The sequence below is a fragment of the Phacochoerus africanus genome, chromosome 8 (assembly GCF_016906955.1).
Source record: "Phacochoerus africanus isolate WHEZ1 chromosome 8, ROS_Pafr_v1, whole genome shotgun sequence".
In the NCBI taxonomy this organism is placed as follows: Eukaryota; Metazoa; Chordata; class Mammalia; order Artiodactyla; family Suidae; genus Phacochoerus; species Phacochoerus africanus.
The window spans coordinates 18,678,883-18,696,327 of record NC_062551.1 but is presented as its reverse complement, the minus strand read 5'-3'; the positions used below and the strand labels follow the sequence as shown (position 1 = coordinate 18,696,327).

Genomic DNA, 17,445 nt, shown 5'->3' with positions numbered 1-17,445 from the left:
AGGATCCAGCGTTACCATGAGCTGTGTGTGGTGTAGGTCGCACATGGGGCTCGAATCTGGCGTGGCTGTGGCTGTGGTGTAGGCCAGCGGCTACAGCTCTGATTAGACCCCTATGCTGTGGGTGCAGCTCTAAAAAGACAAAAAAAAAAAAAAAAAAGAGGAATTCTCTTGTTCTTTGTACACCCCCAGCTGGACCAGTTCCCCGCCTCACCCACAGCCTGCTCACGTGGATGTGCTTGCCCCAGGCCCCAGCTCGTGAATGTTTTAATCCTTAGGCCAGAACACTTCCACCTGTAGTTTATTACAGAGAAACGTCTGCCCCTGCCCCTTGCTGGTGATTAACCTGAGGGCCGAAGGGCCGCCCTAGCTGCTGGTTTCCCTGGTAACTGATGGGCCCACCTGATTTCACTTCCTGGGGTAAATGGTAGCCTTCTATCCTGCCTGCCATAACCAGTGGGGTGTCACTCCAGGACCTTTTGCTTAAGAGCCCCTGTCCAGGAAGCCACTGCTGCCTCTGTGTCTGCCTCAGGCTCTTCCTTTGGTCTGGAGGCTGGGCGACTGGAAGGCTTGCGGGCCTGCGGGGAGATGGGGAGAGAAACCAGGGTCACTATGAGCGCGCCCTCCTCGGAGCAGAGAGCAACCCGCGAGCACGGGACCCTCAACGTGCTACGCTACGCCACGGGAGAGGCCCAGGGAGCCATGGACCCCAGGGACCCTTGGGGTCAGCCTAGCTTCAATTTTCTGAAAATGGAAGGGGGTTCCCCAGGACCCGTGGCTTGGGGATCACGTGGCACTTCCTCTCCTGGATTCCCAATTATCCAAACTCCCAGCACCTTCCTGCTGGCTTAAGCGTTACTTTCCCACACGGCTCACTTCCTCCACCTCCAAAATGAAACCCTCAGCAAAGCCAGGTGACGCGTCATCCGCTGGAGGTTGCATTTATCTGCATTTTCACATTCCAGCGACCACGTGCGGACCCTCAACCGGCAGCATTAGCACCACCAGGAAGGGCACGTGTCAGAAAGGCAGATTCTCAGGCTTTACCCCAGACCCCACCAAATCAGAAACTCGGAGAATGAGCCCAGGAATCTGTGTTTAACAGCTCCTGCAGGTGATTCTGATTCAGGCCAAAGTCGGAGACCCAAAGCACCAACTAACCTCTTTTTTAAAAATTAATTTATTTTTTTAAATTACTCAAATGAATTTATCACATCTGTAGTTGTATAATGATCCTAACAATCAGACAACCTCTTGATTTGGAGTTATGAGTTGTATGAGTACCTTCTCTGATCACCTCTCTTTTCTTCATAACTCTAGGCACCATTAATGGTTATATAGTCTTTTGTTTGGCTAGTTCGTTATTATCTATCTCTGCCCATACCCACTAGACCATAAACTTCATGAAGTCAGGAACCATATGGGCCTGACTCAGAGTGAGAATGCAACCGATATTGTTGAAAATACATCCATCCATACACAAAAATGCTGGGGGCACAGAAACTCTTGCCTCTGATATGAATGTGGCACGTGACCTTGAACAAGTATCCTTCTGGTTCTCAGCCTCAGGAGCTCCCTTTGTACAGCGAAGGCCTGGGCCCAGCTGACCCTTGAGGACCATTCTACTCTTTACCATTTTAGCAGGGGCTCAGTTCGATGCCTCCCCAGTCCAGCCATCCTGCACCAGCACCAACCATGGCATCTCTGCCCACCCTCTACCCCAAGCCTTCTGGTGGCTTCTTCTGCTTCCTTCTGCCTTGAAGCCACACCGCGCTCCCCCTCAGCCACACCAGGATCTCCATCCCCTCAGGTCCTATCAGTGCTCCTCTTTTTTTGGTTTGTTTTTGTCTTTTAGGGCCGCACCCGCGGTGTATGGAGGTCTCCAGGCTAGGGATCAAATCGGATCTGTAGCCGCTGGCCTACGCCAGAGCCACGGCAATGCCAGATCTGACCCACGTCTGTGACCTACACCACAGTTCACGGCAACGCCAGATCCTTAACCTGCGGAGCGAGACTAGGGATCGAACCTGCGTCCTCATGGATACTAGTCAGGTTCATTTCTCTGGCCAGGGCACCTTCGCCTGGCTCTCTCCCTGCTCCTTAAGATCCTGTTCAAACTGCCTTCTGGAAGCACTCCAGCACACAGAAGTCTTGGTTAACAGATTCCTAAAAAGCACAGATGTCCACAGCCAGACTCAAAAGCAAGAAGAGAAGTCCTCAGGAGCCAGAAACAAGAGGAGACTCAAAAAAGTCAGGGGAGAGGGAATGAAACATTCTCAGATGGGGACTTGACAGGTAGTCATTAAAGCACTCTATAAACTTTTCAGATTCCTAACCGAACAAAAAAGAAAAAAAAAAAAAAAAAAAAGAAGTAGGCGTTCTCATCGTGGCACAGCGAAAAAGAATCATGAAGTTGTGGGTTTGATCCCTGGCCTTGCTCAGTGGGTTAAAGATCCGGCATTGCCATGAGCTATGGTACAGGTCACAGACCCGGCTCGGATCTGGCCTTGCTGTGGCTCTGGCATAGGCCAGCGGCTGTAACTCCGATTAGCCTGGGAACCTCCGTATGCCACAGGTGCGGCCCTCAAAAAGACAAAAAAAAAAAAAAAAGTAAATAAAACAATGAAAAATTTGGGAAGATTTTTAAAAAAATCTAAATGCAATGTGCTAACCCGTATTGGATCCTGGGACAGAAAAGGTATATGTGAAAAAAATGGTAAAATTATGGGGAGTTCCTGTCATGGCTCGGCAGAAATGAACCCGACAGGGACCATGAGGATGTGGGTTCGATCCCTAGCCTCGCTCAGTGGGTTAAGGATCTGGTGTTCGCATAAGCTGTGGTAAAGCTCACAGACACGGCTTGGACCCCGCGTGGCTGTGGCTGTGGTGTAGGCCAGCAGCTGTAGCTCCGATTCAACCACTAGCCTGGAAACTTCTATATGCTGTGGGTGCGGCCCTAAAAAGAAAAAAGCAAAAAAAGAAGAAAGCAAATTCAAAGACTGGAGTTTGGTTCAGAGCAGTGTACCAACATTAACCTCTTTGTTATGTGCCATGGTTATGAATGCCTGGGGGGGGGCGGTTTCATTTTATTTCTATTTCCCACTATGTGTGCCTATATTACTTTTGTCTATAGTTTTTGTGTATGAAGAAATATTGATGATATGCAAAGGGGCAAATATTCATATCTAGAGAAATATCAATGGATTTGATTGTGGGGTGCATCTCAGACCCCAGAGGGTGTCCTGTATTACCTTCTAAAATCCATGAAATCCTGGCTTTGGAAAGTTATGTGGCCCTAATGGAGGTGGGCAGTAGTTTGGGGCCTTGTGTGACAAACACCTGTGTCCTACCACCTAGCTTCAGAAATAAAATAGTACTTGGAGTTCCCTGGTGGCTCAGTGGGTTAAAGATTCGTCATTGTCACTGCTGGGGCGCAGGTTTGACCCCTGGCCCCAGAACTTCTACATGCCATTGGTGCAGCCAAAATAAAATAAAATCTTATTAAAACTGTCAAAACCCCCATATGCACCCCCTTCATAACTTGTATCATATTATTTTGATTATCAGGAGGACAACCATGTTTTAGAAACAGCCAATGCCGGGAGAGGTAATGAGAAGAACTGGAGGTTTCAGAGGCCCATCTGTGGGTGGGGTTGCCCACTACTGGCCTCCCTGCCTCCTTCTGCACCCAGATTCCCTCTTAAAAAGTGTAAGCCATTAAGAAGTGTAAGCCATGGGAGTTCCCGCTGCGAGACAGTGGGTTAAGAGGCCGACTGCAGCAGCTTGGGTTGCTGCAGAGGCGTAAGTTCGACCCCCAGCCCAGTGCAGAGGGTTAAGGATCCAGCACTGGCACAGCTGTGGCGAAAGTCGTAACTTACACTTGGATTCAATCCCTGGTCTGGGAACTTCCAAATGCCAAGGGCGCAGCCAAAAAAAAAAAAAAAAAAGTATAAGCCGCATAAAGTTTCCTGTCTGGGCAGGAAAGAAGAGGAATTACACCGTCACCAAAGAACCACGCTCTGGCAGGAGAGTCTGGGCATCTGGAGGCTGGAGACAGTTACCTGGCCTGGGCAGGGGGGGAAGCTACGGGAAAGTGTTGAGACACCGAGAGGGTGCCGGGGCTAGGACGGGGAGCTCACCAGAACTTCTGTGACTCCTGCCTCTGGACATGGGAGGGAGAAAGCTGACTCAGGGTTCCCAGGGCTGGAAAAAGGAAGCAGCTGGGGCCCAGGCTGGGCTCTGAGGCCTGAGCCCTGGGTGCCACCCTCTGCACCCCCCGCATCCCCAAGTCACACTAATTTGCCAGTTGACCTGGGCATCACTCTCATCACTCTTGGCCTTGGTTTTCTTCCTATGTGACAGTGAAGTAACCCCTTGCCCTGCCAGCCTCTCAGGGTGCGGAAAGGATGTCTTTACTTAGCTTTCTGTGCCTCACCTTCTTCATCTGTAAAATGGGGATAATAGGAATGCCCACTGTGGCTCAGCACGTTAAGAACTCAACTAGTATCCATGAGGTTGCAGGTTGATCCCTGGCACCGCTCAGTGGGCTAGGGATCTGGCGTTGCCATGAGCTGTGGTGTAGGTCGCAGACGCGGCTTGGATCCCACGTTGCTGTGGCAGTGGTGTAGGCCGGTATCGGCAGTTCCAATTCGACCCCTAGCCTAGGAACCTCCATATGCTGCTGGTGTGGCTCTAAAATAAAAAAAGCAAAAATAAATCAAATGGGGATAATAACAGCACCTACCTTTGAGCAAAAGGGCCGATGAGAGGATAGGTGAGAGGATCCACAGCAAGAGCCTGGAGAAGGACCGCCTGCAAGGTTGCCCTCCAAAAGGTGCTGCTGTTGCTTTTGTGTAGCAGTGTTCGTGAAATGCCAACCACGCTCCAGCCCCGAGGGAGGAGGCAGGAACCGCGGGGCCCAAGACACCCGCTCCCTACCTTCGGGAAGCTCCGTGTTTACTGGGTAACACCAGAACTAACCATAAACTGGCACCTGATGAGTGTCTTCAGGAGGGGTGCACAGGCTGTGCTGGCGAGCCCTGGAAAGTGAATCTGACCTCTTGCGGGGGTTGGGGGGGGCCTTCCCTGACGATGAGGAATAATCAAAGGGGGCAAGGGAGAGGGGGAACATTCTGGGCAGGAGGAACAGCATGGGCAAAGGCCCTGTGGGGGAACCCGGGCAGGCAGCTGGGGCTGGGGCGGGCAGCCCGGGCAGGAGGGCAGGGCTTCCCATGTGCAGACTGTGAGGCTGGGCTCGGGGAGACCTCACCGCATCAAAACATTGTCTCACTAGTACCTTGCGACAAAAGCCCTGACTTACTACACAGCTGATTTCAAACAAAAGACAGGGACAATCCCAGATGTCAGAGATGCAGAGAGAAGTGAGAGTAGCCTGGAAAGATGAGCTCCAGGATGTGGCCTCAGACCACACTGGCAGGGGGTTTTAACATGTGTCAGAGGGAGACAAGTGAGATGAAGAGGGGAATGGAAACACCTCCTCTCGGGCAGTGAAAAGGAGACCAAATGACTTGGCTGCCAGAGGAAGCCACAAGAAGCGTCGGTCGGGCTGGGTCTGGGAGGGTATAAACTGAGCCTGTGCACGTGCAGCTCTGAAGGATGTGTGCATTTACACTGCCCGCCCGGTGCAGGGTTTCCTGAGCTGAGAAACCAACCTAAAAAGACGGGCCTGAACGAATGATGTAGCCTTTGGGGTCCCTGGCAGGAACACGTGCAAAAGGAGGAAATGCAGGTGATCCAGGGAGCAGCATCTGTCCTCAGAAAAACCAAGCTCCACTCAATGCAGAACCATCCACCGCGCGCAAGAGCCGGCAAACGACCAACAAGAGGAGGTGCTTCTCGAGGCTCTGACATAATGGAACGACCTGGGGGAGACTACAGTGGAACGAATCTTTTAACGATTACAGATAATAGAGCCATAATCAAATGCTAGGACTCTGGGGAGGGAGGGGGAGAAGAACAGACACATTTGAAAATAAAAAGCTGAAAATAAACTCAAGAGAATGTGGAGAGAAGGGTTCCCTTGGGCGCTGCTGGTGGGAATGTGATCTGATGCAGCCGCTTATGGAAAACAGCATGGAAGTGCTTCAAAAATAAAAACTCAAACTATGATATGGGGAGGGCTCTTGTGCTGCAGCAGCTTAAGGCTCTGGCGCTGGGTTCAAAACAACTCGATTGAGAGGTAAGCAGGGGCCCGAAAATGCATGAGCCTGGAGCCCACGCCTCTTATTCTTGATGAGTTGAAGCAGACGAGGGAAGGATCAGCTTTGCTCCTGGAGGCTGCGGTGGGGAACAGATTCAGGGACGTCAGCGAGCAGGAAGCCATCAGTGGGTCCCCACAAGTGATACTGGGAATTGGCCCCTGTGGAGATGGAGAGAAGTGGACAGACTCTAGAAATGCTGAAGACAGGAGTTCCCGTCGTGGCGCAGTGGAAACGAATCTGCCTGGGAACCATGAGGTTGTGGGTTCCATCCCCAGCCTCGCTCAGTGGGTTAAGGATCCGGCATTGCCATGAGCTGTGGTGTAGGTCATAGAAGTGGCTCAGATCCTGCACGGTGGGGTGGCAGCTGTAGCTCTGATTGGACCCCTATATGCCGTGGGTGCGGCCCTAAAAAGACCAAAAAAAAAAAAATGCTGAAGACAGAAAATGGACAGGACTCCACAAGGGGGATGAGGGAGAAGAGCGGGGCAAGGGTGAAGATTCTGAGCTGCACACCTGGAGGGAGGGAGATGTTCGTGGTGTCAAGTTCACAGGCCAGAAAGGGTGGGTCTGCAAAGGGCCAGGGAGTCAATATTCTAGGCTCTGCGGGCCACGCAGCCTCTGCACAGTGACTCCACTTTGCTGCTGTAGCGCAAAAACAGCCCCAGGCAAGAGCGCCTATGGCAGTGGGCATGGCCGTGTGCCAAGAAAATTTACAAAAGCAGACAGCAGGGGGAACTTGGCCCAGAGGAGGGAGCTTCCAACCGCTGGGAACTAGTGTGATGCCTAGGATATGAGTTTTTCTTTCCCTCTTAAGCTCTCTGTGCCTCAGATTGCCCATACATACGAATGGGTATGGGAGTTCCTGTGGTGGCTCAGGAGGTTAAGAACCCAACCAGTATCCATGAGGTTGTGGGTTCGATTCCTGGCCTCGCTCAGTGGGTTAAGGATCTGGTGTTGCTGTGAGCTGTGGCGTAGGCTGCAGACATGGCTCGGATCCCACGTTGCTGTGGCTCTGGTGTAGGCCAGTGGCTACAGCTCCGATTCGACCCTTAGCCTGGGAACCTCCATATGCCGTGGGAGCAGCTCTAGAAAAGGCAAAAAGCCAAAAAATAAACAAAGAAAGGAGGCAGCATACTTCCTCATATTCCCCTTGGAGATGCAGGAGCAGCGTGTGGAGAGATAAGATAGTGGTCAGGGCATCTGTCCCCACGCTGCCAGAATCACAGGCCACAGGGTCTCCCAATATCACATGAGGGCAGCCTTGGCCTCCAGGCAGTCCCCACATGCTGCCCAGGCCAGCCAGGAGCTATGCCAGCTCTGGGCTCCCCCAGCCTACAAACTTCCCAGGCTAGATCCTCTTAGGCAGTCTCAGAACCCTCTGCATGGCCTTCCCTCTCCACTGAGGTCAATTCCTGGAGTCCAGCCTCCCTGCCTTCCCAGAAGGAGTAGGACACATATTCAGCTCTATGCTGATCTGAAGGTCAATGGAGGAGCTGATCTCCAAATCGACAGACTCATTTGGAGTGGATGAGCAGTGAGGTCCCGCTGGATAGCACGGGGAACTCTACCTAATCACGTGTGATGGAACAGGATGGAGGAGAATGTGAGAAAGAGGATGTATATGTGTATAACTGGGTCACTTTGCTTACAACAGAAATTGACGGAACATTGTAAATCAATTATAATAAAATTTTTTTTTTTTAATCTACAGACCTTAACTTGCAAAGAACCAAGGACCCAGGACCTTCGTTCTGCCCTCAGCCGGGTGGGAACGCTTACCCCGGGCTCCAAGGGTCCCCTTGAAGATCACAGATGCATTCTGAATGGAGACATCAGTGGACTTGTCTTCCACCAATCCTATCTGGCTACCGGCGATGGACAGGTGGCTGATCTGGATGCTGGGAGAACAAAGGGAAGGAAGGAAGGACATCATGGGACCTGGGAAGAAGCCAGGGGATGTGTTTGTCCCATCTCCATTGTTTGTCATCCTAGGCTGCCCAGGGCCTGCAGTGGGGAACACCTTGCTTTGTCATCCTGAAGCTAAGGGTCCAGCTTCACCTACTATCAGTCACGGCCGATCCCATTTTATCTCTATTCCACCCGTGTCTGTTCTGGATCAGCTACATGTTGATGAAATCTACTCCAGAAGTCTGGTCTTATTGAATTGTTGATGATTTATTCAGGGTAATCTCTCTCTCTCTCTTTTTTTTGTCTTTTTGCCATTTCTTGGGCTGCTCCCACGGCATGTGGAGGTTCCCAGGCTGGGGGTTGAACTGGAGCTGCGGCCGCCGGCCTATACCACAGCCACAGCAACGCAGGATCCGAGCCACGTCTGCAACCTACACCACAGCTCATGGCAACGCCGGATCCTTAACTCACTGAGAAAGGCCAGGGATAGAACCCGCAACCTCATGGTTCCTAGTCGGATTCGTTAACCACTGAGCCATGACGGGAACTCCCAGGGTAATACCTCTTAACTTCTCCAGGCAACTTGGCCATCTCTGACCCCTTGTGATTTAGGTCTAGGATGGCTTTGTCCTCATTTTACAGAAGGGAAACTGAAGCCCAAGGTCACACAGAGAATGAGGCGATGGGACAGTCCCACTGGACTCCCCGCTAGACCTGGGACACCTCCACTCCAACTGCTGCAGGCAGGTGCTTTCCTCACAAAAGAAACAGCGGCGTTCCAGCACCCCAGCGCCCCCTAGTGGTAGTATGTTCACACCAACGCCAGCACCAGGTTCTCTGCAGAATTCATTTACTGAGTTCGTTTTTGGGGGAGCTGGGGAGAAGGAGATGGGTTTAGAACAAAGACAAGGTCCCTGAACGGTGTCTTCCCCACCCTGGGGCCTCAGACAGACACTCGGACATGGACCCAGGCTCCCCTGCATCCTGAGGGGCCCAGAAGACAGATGTGTTGTGTTCCAGGCACCAAGCCTAGTGCTCAGACCTGGGTTAGAACCTGAGCCTGCCTTGCTGTGTGACCTCCAAACTGCTTAGCGTCTCTGAGCCTGTTTCCTTGTTCAGTAAGCAGGGCGAGCGGGGAGCATGTGATGAAGATAAAATGAGATATTGTTCGTAAGGGTGCCTGGCCCACAGCACACTATCAGTTCAGCCCAGGTAAAGTCAGGAGACTTATTTTGCCAAGAGATCTCACTACGTGCCTCCTTCTACCCCCCACCCCCCAAAGACTCCCATCTGTTTAAGGAAGTGGGAAAAGGCCCTTCCAAGGCCTGAATCTGACTGGGGCGTTTGGAGAAATTGATACACCCAATAAATCCCCATCAGGAACACCTGGGGGAGGGGAATGCATAGGTCGAGGCAGGGACTGGTAGGGGCAAAGTGCCAGGCTTCTGCCCCTGGTACCACGTCACAGGAGGAGCCTGAATTCTCCTGGCTCCCCTTCCTCTCTGGGGCTGGGGCCAAGTCTCGGGCTACTCCCCACCAATCCCCAACTGTTCACACTCCAGGCCTGACTCATGTGTGCAGACCATACTTGATTTGGTCAACAGTCATCATGGCCCTCTGCCCTTGCTATCTGGGTAGCTGGCTTGCTGGAAGGCTGTCCGGATCACCTCAGTGGTCTCCTGCTTCACCAGAAGGGGAGGGTAGTGATGAGGGGTTACAGGGGGACCTGGCCTTGACCATGGTTTAGCTTCTCTAGGATGAGGGGTTGGGCTGGGTCTCACTCTGACATGAGCTAGATGGCTAGGCTTAGGGTGCATAGAGAGAGATTTGACCCCTGACCCTGGCCAGAGATCACAGTCATACTCTAGCCTCTGGATCCGGCACACAGGAACCCCATGATCCTAGTCAAACGGCAGCCCCTGAACCCAGCCGGACACTGAGCCTCACCCAGACTGACACTGCTCCCCCCCAGCACAAACCGAGCCTGTCGTCACAGGACTCCAACTCAAGCTTCCAGATCTTCCACTTAAGAGATCACTGCATTCAGCCTCCCTGTGCCCTTATTGTATTGATCATATCGATCAAGAGGCTGGGGCCCAGAGATGGAAGGGGAGCTGACCAAGGTCACACAGCAGTGACAGGGTCTCCCAGCCTGTGCTCAGGCTAACCCAACTGCAGCCATAGAAGGATGCCCAACACCAAATACACTCTGACCTCCTAACCTTCACCCTCTAACCTCACCCTCAGCTTGACTCTGCTCTGAACTTTAACTCGAACCCCAGAATGACTCTGGGTTCCAGGCAAACACAAACTCTCATGTTGGGCTATTCGCAGCCCCTGCCAGGGACCATCTCACCAAAGAGCCTGACTTTGGTGCGAGAGTGAGGATCACTCCGCTCAGCCCAGGGCTGTCCTCCCTTTGAGCTCAAGTGCAGCCGCCCTGCGTCAGGGCTGGCTTCTGGTCAGGGAGGCTCCTGCACCGTGGGTGCCCCCAAAGGAGCCTGGACAGACAGATGGTGGACAGACAGATGCATGCACAGAGCAGTGGTGGTGATACTTACCGAGAGGGCAGGCTTGGTAATGGGCACACGTCGGCACCTGCCTGGTGGGAAGTGCCTTTTTCGCTGTCTCTTATTTTTTTTTGCCACGCCCACACCTTGCGGAAGTTCCTGGGCCAGGAATCAAACACGTGCCATGGCAGCACCGCGAGCCACTGCAGGTACAACGCTGGATCCTTAACCTGCTGCTCTACAAGGGAACTAGCAAGTACTTTTGGAGCAGGTGCAGACCGCCCAGGAGGGCAGGGGCCGGAGAGCGGCAGTGAGCGTGATTCTCGTGATTCTGGTGATTCTCTGATTCTCGCGGTTCTCTGATTCTCGCGGTTCTCTGATTCTCGCGGTTCTCAAGCAGCAGTGGGAGGCCCTGCGGGCTCACCTGGAGCTCATGTCCATAACGCCCCCACGGGGCACAAGGCACCTCTGGGGCAGGGGGTTTTGCTTAATTGCCGCAGCCCCTCCATCCCCTTCCCGGTTCAGAGGCGAACATCCAGCCAGGATTTCCATCTGCTGCACGTCTCCCCTCCACCATCTGCTCCTTTGCCATCTTCTATGGATCTGATAATTGCTTCTTTAATACTTTCTAGAGGTTTTACTCTTTTTCTTCTTACTTAAATAAGTGGATCTAAGCATAAATTTCATCTCTCACTTGCCCTAAATAGAAAAAGGCCAGCAGATAATGACAATAAAATAAAGACATGTAATTCTTGCCTGACACGCTTGCTTGACAATGACGTTAAGTTTGAGGAGAGCTGTTGCATGTAAGTAATACTCAGTTTGGAGTTCTCCTCTGGTGCAGCACGTTAAGGAGTGGCTTGGGTTGCTGCTCTGCTTTGGATTTGGTCCCTGGCCCTGGAACTTCCACATGCTACAGGTGCAGCCAAAACAAAAATAATAATAATAAAAAAACCCAACTCAGTTTAAAAAGGGAGACTTTGTCAGTGTTCAAGATATTTTGCCTTGACCTCTTCCCTTGCTGTCATGTGAAGTAAACAGGGTATGGAGTTCCCATTATGGCTCAGCAGTAATGAACTCAACTAGAATCCATGAGGATGAAGGTTTGATCCCTGGCCTCGCTCAGTGGTTTAAGGATCCTGTGTTGCCGTGAGCTGTAGTGTAGGTTGAAGATGCAGCTCAGATCTGGCGTGGCTGTGGCTGTGGCTGTGGTGTAGGCCGGCAGCTGCTACTCTGATTCGATCCTAGCCTGGGAACCTCCATATGCTGCACCTGTGACGCTAAAAACAAACAAACAAAAAAAATTAAATGAAATAACCAGGGTATTTAATGCTGCATCTGCATACCACACAGTGTCACCTTGCATTCCCCCCCACCCCCACAAGAGGTGTCCCCACCCCCCAACCAAGGAGCTCTAAGAACAGGTGAACGTGTGGGAGGAGGTGCTGGCATTCACTTGGCACCTCACAGTTGCAGTTCAGAAAGGCTGGGATGCCCGGGTCCAGGGCGGGAGGGGGACTGGGGACCCACTGAGAGAATCGCATTCTGCTCCATCAAACTCATCCTCCCGTCCTAAGACAGTAACAGGAGAGCCAGGCTGACAATGACCATGGCTCTTAGTGCCAAGATCTCAGTCTCTGCGGCCTCCCTCAGAAGACGCCTTCCTGGAGCACCTCATCCTTGCCCTCCCCTCCCTTGCTGACTTCTTGTCTCTACCTGTCCCTGGACACACAGCATCCTTCAGCGTGGATGAGCTCTCGTGCCAATTTTTAAAATATTCATCATGTTAATTTTTAAAACATTAAAAAAAATGGTTATCTGCATAGTCAAAAGTCAGAAAAAGAATTCCCTTTGTGGCTCAGAAGTGATAAACCCAACTAGTGTCTGTGAGGATGTGGGTTGGATCCCCAGCCTCGCTCAGTGGGTTAAGGATCCAGCATTGCCATGAGCTGTGGCGTAGTTCGCAGAAGCAGCTCAAATCTTGCGTTGCTGTGGCAGTGGCGGAGGCCGGCAGCTGCAGCTTTGATATGACCCCTAGCCTGGGAACTTACCTATGCCGTGGGTGTGGCCCTAAAAAGAAAAAAAAAAGAAACAAAAGAAAACAAATAAAACCAATCAACCACAATTGCCTGGCATTAGGAACAAATGTAAATATTGACGGAATTCCCGTCATTGCTCAGCAGAAATGAAATGAATCTGACCAGCATCCATGAGGACGTGGGTTCAATCCCTGGCCTCCATCAGTGGGTTAAGGATCCAGCATTGCCGTGAGCTGTGGTGCAGATCACAGATGTGGCTCGGATCCCAAGTTGCTGTGGCTGGCAGCAGCTCCAGTTCCAATTCGACCCCTGGCCTGGGAACCTCCACAAGCCTCGGGTGTGACCCTAGAATAAAAAGGTCCCCCAAAATTGATAATACCAATGATGCCCCTACCTCTCCAGTGACAACTGCTGTCTACGTCTTGGTTGTGTCCCTTCAAATATTTTTCCTGGCCCCAGGTGGTGATTATTATTTTTCAATGAGATCATACAAATTCTTTAATAACTGTCTTTTTACTTACCATATTGTGACACTCCCTCTACAGAAACGAGTACATTTATACAAAATCTTTGTTTAAAACTGTGTAAAGGGTTCTACTCAGCAGCCGCATTGTAATTTATTGAACCAAACCTCAAAATTGAACATCTAGATAGCTTCCAGCAGTTTGCCCTTGTCCTGGGTTGAATATCTCTGTACATGAGCCTTCTCACACAGCCTTAATTATTTCCTTAGGATATAGTGCCAGAAAGAAGACTTGCTGGGTAATAAACACATAAGGGATTTTTCTGCCCCAATATCTTTCGTGTATGCTTGGGGGCACCCCCACCCCCACACACCCGTCATGTCTTTTGCAAGAATGGATTTGGATTACAGTGGTGGTCTGTATCCTGCCTTCCAAAAATTATTTTATTATAATGATTGGCTAATAAGTCCCTGCCAGTCATGTGGTGCCTCTTATTAGTTTCCTGCGGCTACTGTAACAAACTACCGCCAACTTGATGTCTTAAACCAAGAGAAATGTACTTTTTCACCATTTCTGGAAGCCCAGGAGTCTGAGATCAGCAACACTGGGCTGAAATCAGAGTAGGTGTCAGGCTGCTCTCCCTGTGGAGGCTCTGGGGTGACTCTGTTCCTCGCCCTTCCAGCGTCTTCTGTGAGCTGCCAAAATTCCTTGGCTCGTGGCCACTTCTTTCCAATGTCTGCCTCTGAGCGCGCCGGCCCCTCTGTGTGTCAGACCTCCCTCTGATTCTTTTTTTTTTTTTTTGTCTTTTTGCCATTTCTTGGGCCGCTCCTGCGGCATATGGAGGTTCCCAGGCTAGGGGTCCAATCAGATCTGTAGCCACCAGCCTACGCCAGAGCCACAGCAACGTGGGATCCTACACCACAGCTCACGGCAACGCCGGATCCTTAACCCACTGAACAAGGGCAGGGATCGAACCCGTTAACCACTGCGCCACAACGGGAACTCCTCCCTCTGATTCTTATAAAGACATACGTGGCTGCATTAAGACCCATCCAGCTAATCCAGCATATCTCATTTCAAAATTTTTAACCTGCAAAATCCTTTTTTTTTTTGCCCCATGGAACATTCAGGGGTTCCAGGGATTAGGACGGGGATATTTATCTGTGTCCATGTGTGTGTGGGGATGCTGAGGTGGCATTATTCAGTTGACCCCAGCACCACTGAGGGAGAAAAGCATATCATGAGCCGGTGTTTATACAGCAGGGAATGACGACAGCCCCAGACCTCGATTATACACACATGGGTCCGTGGAGGAGTATTTGGAAGGACCTACACTAGATTGTTGACCTGGGGGGGGTGAGGGCAAGGGTGGGGGAGCTAATGTCACCCTTGAGTTTCAGGGGACTGACCTGCTCCTTCATATTCAGTCATGACACAGAGGAGGCCGCCGTGTCTACGCCGTGTTCAGCGGTCTCTAAAGAAAGAAGAGAACTTCTGGATGCCAGCAGGCCACTCGCCAGCTGTGCGATGTGGGTAAGTCACTTAACCTCTCAGAGCCTCAGTTTCTTCAACCATAAAATGGGTGAGTTGAACCCCTCTCCTAGGGTTGGAGGGAGAACTAGAGGAGGTACTGCTTGCCCGGCCTGGCCCCCGGGGGTCCATCTGACCATCCGGTCGCACCCTCCTTCCCTCCAGGTTTGGGGGGGAAGCTGCTTTGTGAGACCTTCCTCTGCTCTCGCGAGGACTCGGTGCTCAAGGCTGGCGGGGGAGGAGACCACCATCGCTAGAAGGTGAGTCCCTACAGCAGCGCCTGGCACATGGTAGGACCTCACTATGTGTTTGTGGACAGAAGGACAGTGAGGAGGATGCAGGATCTCTTTTAGTCCCTGCTGCCACCGCCGCCAGGCTGGCCTGGGGTTACTCCCTCCTCCCACCGCCTCTGTTAGCACAGGTGGTGGCCCTGGATGCAGGGACAGAGCTGAAGGCCTCCGGGATCCAGCTGCCCCTGTGATGCCCACCTTGGAGCCTCGGAAGGACCTACTGCCTGCAAGCCAGGGGTGAGCTCAGGGGGTTAGCGGTAGCCCCAACAGGCTTGGGGCTGATAGTAGGGAGACAGGTACGGAGCACCCCAAAGAGACCCAGAGTCCAGACTGCAGAAGAGCCGGAAGTGGCCCTCCAGCGAGCCCCAGAAGACCAGCTGCCAGTGCCTCAAGGACCCAGACCAGGTGGTGTCCCTATGGCCCCATGAGTCCCAAACCTCCCTATAACAAGAGGCCCACTCTGTGCAGCCTAGGCCTTCCAGAAAGCCTCAGCCAGTGGCCAAGGGCTAATCTGAGGCAGAGGCCTGGGGCGAGCAGAGGAGGTGGGGTTGGGGCAGGGGACCTTGCCCTCCAGACTCAGAGGGGACTCAGCCTGAAGATGGGCCTGCCCAGCCATCTGCTGCCCCCTGGTGGCCAGTGACGAGCCAGACCCAGGCTTCTGGCCCAGCTTAGTGTCACTAAGCAGTGCTGAGGGCTGGGGCCGGGGAAGCGACTCCACACACAGCCTCCTGTCACTGTTAACAGCAGTGCTCCAGATGCACACACACCTGATACGCCTGTACCCACACAGCTGTTCAAAGCACTCCACCTGCAGGTGTAGACAGTCTCGTGTGCATGTGTGCATGCCCCCCCCCGCCACATAAGTCCCTTACACGCAGGCCAATACCCACCAACCCTAGCTACATCTGCCTATGAGATGCACAAGCTGACACGTGTACACACGCACCCATGGGAGCCACCTAAATAGACAAACGCACCAGCTGGGATTCATGCCTTCAAAAAAAAAAAAAAAAAAATCATGGGCTGTACGTTCAAAAAGCTTTTAGTGTTTCCTGAACCTTCATCACTTAAAACTACTGCTATGATTTCTGCCTTCTCTATACGTGCTTCAGGCTATTATTTACTTAACGTTTTAAACGAACTTGTTTTTAAACTTCATATCCCCACCTTATGTGGAAAAATACACTCATCCAATATATTAAAAAATAGCATGTCATTAAAATAAAGGACAGGCCATCTAGACTGGTTCTGCACACCCGTCTCAGGGCACACTTGCTGCTTTTGGAAAGCCACTGTGTTATTTTGAGCCTTGTGGCCCCTGTATGCTGGGCAGAGCAGTTTTGTGTGTCCCGGGGGTCTAGGCCATGGATGAGGAAGCAGGCGCTCAGCGTGGAGAAGAGACCTCCCCCAGGCCCCTTGGTTGAAACCAGTTCTCCTGCCCCCACAGCCTCTGCCCTTCCCTGGGGACGACCGCAGTGGCCTCATCCCTGCATAGAGCCTTGTTTACCTCCAGCACCACCTAGAGGCCGCGTCTCCATCAGCCCAGCCAGGCCTCCTCTCCTCCCTCAGCAGACCCACTCCCAGGCCTCCCTGGCCCTGGCCTCCCAGCCTGCCTTCCATCATCCACCCCCGCACCTCCCTGCTCTGACCCTGGATGTGCAGCTTTCCCTGCAGGCTTTCAGTGGAGCCATCCTGCCTCCTCTACCCTTTATATGGCAGTTATTTCTCCTCCCTTCTCCCTTCCTGGAACTCCTGCAGCTCCTTGATCCATATTGTTCCCTCCCTTATGACACCTCGAGTGGATCCCACTTTTGACTAGAACCCGCTTTTCTATGATGGATTCGAAGGCACTATATGATCTGCCCCCCCCATCTGGATCCCTTCTCCCACTCCACCGCCCTCACTCACCTTCAGCCACCAGCCGCCTTCTCAGATACTGGCTATGCCAGCCTTGCTCCCACCTCATGGCCAACCAGAATCTTCTGAGGTGGTTTCTGCTGGCTGCAGAGTCCCCCATCTCCCCAGACGCCCAGACTCATTAAAGGCAACTTTGTCTTCTACCAAAAAATTTGTTTTTAATTAAAAATTTTAAAACAATAAAAAGCTGCTATGGCCTGAGCTAACATGTGGGAGCTTTTTGCTTTTAGCTATTTAATTGCTACTCAATACCAGACACCTAAGCCAGTAATTTTCTAAGTATTAACAGTGTATCCTTCCACTGCACTTAGTAACTGCTGTGGACTGATATTTCTACCATGTCCCCCAAGTGTCTTAAACCTTGGCTCCTGCCTGAAGGTCCCCTCCCCTATGTCCTGGTGGGGCTTGGAACCATCTGAACCCTTGTCAGCTGTTCTCAGGAGCACCTTCCCAGAACTATTTTGGGCCTGTGGAATCTGGAGTTGAACCGACGCAACTGGACACCACAGGGAGCAAGGCCCCACTCCCACACACACACACACACACACACACACACAAAGGAGCCAGCT

The 17,445-nt window shown here is 52.0% G+C and overlaps 1 long non-coding RNA gene across 1 annotated transcript; it reads right to left on the bottom strand.

Annotated features, from left to right (window-relative positions):
- Nucleotides 1–281: 281 nt before the first annotated feature.
- Nucleotides 282–10,997, bottom strand: LOC125132832 (uncharacterized). The gene is made up of 4 exons (XR_007136333.1): nucleotides 10,688–10,997; nucleotides 7,998–8,116; nucleotides 4,742–6,376; nucleotides 282–575 (listed from the first exon to the last, which is right to left on the bottom strand). It is a non-coding gene; the product is annotated as an uncharacterized LOC125132832 (long non-coding RNA).
- Nucleotides 10,998–17,445: the final 6,448 nt, after the last annotated feature.